The sequence below is a fragment of the Jaculus jaculus genome, chromosome 9 (genome assembly GCF_020740685.1).
Source record: "Jaculus jaculus isolate mJacJac1 chromosome 9, mJacJac1.mat.Y.cur, whole genome shotgun sequence".
Taxonomy (NCBI): Eukaryota; Metazoa; Chordata; class Mammalia; order Rodentia; family Dipodidae; genus Jaculus; species Jaculus jaculus.
In genome coordinates this window covers 80,496,961-80,500,316 of record NC_059110.1, presented here as the reverse complement: position 1 = coordinate 80,500,316, position 3,356 = coordinate 80,496,961, and positions in this window count along the sequence as shown.

The window sequence follows — 3,356 nt, the reverse complement described above, 5'->3', positions numbered from 1 at the left end:
CAGGTGGCTATCATCCACAATGAGTTATTGATCAGAGAGACCTACAAGGTTTCCCAAAAGAAGACAGATTTCTGTCAGAGTACCTGATGACCCACAAAAGGTTATGGGTAAGATCCTACTGCTGAAGACACCATATGCTGTTGGAACACAACAAGAATGACATGGCTGGAAGCTGGAAGAGAGTCAGTCCCCAGACAGTTGGCTCATCTAGTGCCAGCAGGTGCTACATGAACGACTGGGGGAAAATGACCAATATCTGTCCAAGCAACACATGGTCTAACCTACTTCGTAGCAAATAACTTGACGTGCTCACACAAGTGCAACAGTGGCACACAGCTAGTGTGGGCTACCAACTGCTCTTGATCTAGCTAACTGATCTGCTCTGTGGATCGGAACTCATAGCTGGAGCTGGAAAACAAGACAGAACCATATCCAAAAATGAGCCTGCTTTCCATTATCAAGCTTCCACCAATCATGGCCTAGAAGAGGGCTTAAACCTATTAAATTCTCTCTAAAAAATAATTATTACCCCAAACATATTGTACTAACTTTATCCTCTCTTGGAGAATCTCCTTCTCTTTTTCAGATACATGTAGATCCTAAGCAGATAACCACCCCACCATACCTCAAAAGGACCCCAGCTTAAAGTAAGAATAATTGGGGAAACAAGCAAGAGTGCTCTTTTCAGGCTGGAGAGATGGCTTCGTGATCAAGGCATTTGCCTGCAAAGCTAAAAGACCTTAGTTTGATTCCCCAGGACCCATATAAGCCAGATGCACAAGTTGGTCCATATGTCTGGAGTTCATTTGCAGTGGCTAGAAGCCCTGGTGCTCCCATTCTCTCTCTCTCTTTCTGCCTCTTTCCCTCTCTCAAATAAATAAATAAAAATAAGAAAAACAACATCAAAACTATAAAAAGAGTGCTGTTTTCTTCATGAACCTGGTACAAGCACATGGGTGAAAAAGATAGACATGGAGAATAGTCAACTAGTACCAAATCAGATATCCAGAGACACAGAGGCTCCCAAGACCTCATCACTGAAGCAGACCTAAAATGAACCAAACATGGCTCAGGGACATTTGCAGAAGAGGGGGCAGAAATAATGTTAGAGCCACACATTGGGTCACGATACACAGAAGCATTTCCTCCTACCCATAACTGATGGCTAACCTTACAATGCATGACCTGTATACCCCAACAAGAAAGGTCCCTGTGGAGTGGGAAGTACAAGGAGGCAACTAACAATGATATCAACTTGACTGCATTCACTGAGTACAAAACTAATAAAAAATAGAATAGGTAAATAAATAAATTAATTCAATGACTAAAAATCATATTATAAAAAACATAAGTTTGATGTTCATATGAATTTTGAAATAATGACAAATATACAAGCTACTCACTTATCACTGCAGAAAATAACTATTTAATTTCTTCTTTTTTTGTATGTTTTATTTCTTTGGTAGGTAGATGGATTAAGATAGTACTTATCACAGACTTACAATTGCATGGCATATGTATATTATACCTATAAGTTATTATTATCATAGGTTATTTATGATGGAGAAAAGGAAATGGTAATTGTTCCCTTGTCCACACACAGATGTATGTAGTCACCAGGTACCCAAACCAAAGACCAGTTATTTGTTCCCTTAAACTTATTCAATTATTTCATGTTGCCCTTACAAAAATAAAAGATGAAAGCTAAAAGTAAAAAAAAAAAAAGAAGAAGAAGAAGGAAAAACAAAAGATGGGCTGGGAAGATTGCTCAGTGGTTAAAGGTGCCAGCCAGAGTTAAACTCACCAGTGCCACCTAAGGCCAGAGTCCGAATGTGTGTATGCTTCTGTGACGCCAACATACCTATGACAGTGACAATGGGAGGCAGAGCCAGAAAATCCAAAGCTGGTGGGTCAGCTAATCTGGCCCTTATTTGTAGTCTTCTACTTCATTTGCTGCAGAAAAAGACTTGGTCTCATAGAAGATGAGGCACAGACACTTCAAAGATGAACCGTGGCCTACACATGCACACATGCAGCACTGTGTGCACCCTGGAGAAAAAAATTAAACACCCACAATACACTCCCTGGATTAACAGAATGACAGGTAAAGAATGGCATGTAGCTGGTCATGATGGCACATGCCTTTAATCTCAGCACTCAGGAGGCAGAGGATTGCCATGAGCTTGAGGCCACGCTGATACTACATAGTTAATTCCAGGTCAGCCTGGACCAGAGTGAGACCCTACCTCAAAAAAACAAAAACAACAATAAAAAAGAATGGCATGCAGGCTGGAGAGATAGGTCAAAGATTAAACATGCTTGCTGCTTAGGCATGAGAGACTCTAAGGTCAGAGAACAAAATACTTTGCCTCCCCCACAACCTATGTAAAAAGGGGTGCCCAGCCACACAAGTCTGTGACCTCAGTCCGTGGAGAATCCCTGGAGCTTGCTGAGGGACAGTAGCTCCTCATTGAGTGGGAAACCAGCGTCCAGGAAAGACACAGCTGGGCAGTAAGAAAACACAGGGCATTTTCATCAACTCTGCATGCATGTGCAGTGCTCATGTATGAAGATGATACATCTTCCTACATGTGCATAAACCACACAATGAACACACACACACACACACACACACACACACACACACACACACACACACTGTACCAATTACATTCCAAGGCTGAAACATAATACCAAACCATGTGGAAGGAAACAGTTTGATTTCCTTCAGAGTTTGAAGGGAAGCTTCATGATATCAGGGAAATGCAAATAGCCAGGCATTGCATCTTGACATGTCAGCTGAGAGAAAGCAGAATGTCCTAGCTAGTACTGGCAATGGGGTTCGATTATGAAATTCCCATGACTCCTCCATCAAGGCTCCACTGGCTGGGCATAAATTATGGGGCTATATAACTGATCTGTGGAAAGTTCCTTCAAATTGCAACATTGTGGGAAGAAGGAAGCCCAGCTGACTCAGAAAGTCAACAAGTCTGGGAAAAGGAATGTAAGGGGGAAAAATGGTTTTGGTTTTGTTTTAGAAAAGTTATCCAGAGTCCTAATAACTATCTGGGCAGAGGGTCACAAGATGCATCCATGTTTGCTACAATTAGGAAAGGGATGTGGCTGGCACCTGGTGGGTAAGGCACCAGGCATGCAGCTCACCATTCAATAATGCAGAGGCCATGCAGCACTGAGTCACCAAGCCCCAGAATCCGGTAGTACCAGCCTACAACCCTGAGCTCAGTGCAGGACAACTCCCAAAGACTGAACCCTGGGACCATCTATGGGGATTTACTGAGAGTCTGTAGTGCTAGTCCAAAGCCATTTCAATCCATGCACGATGCTATGGCTTTATT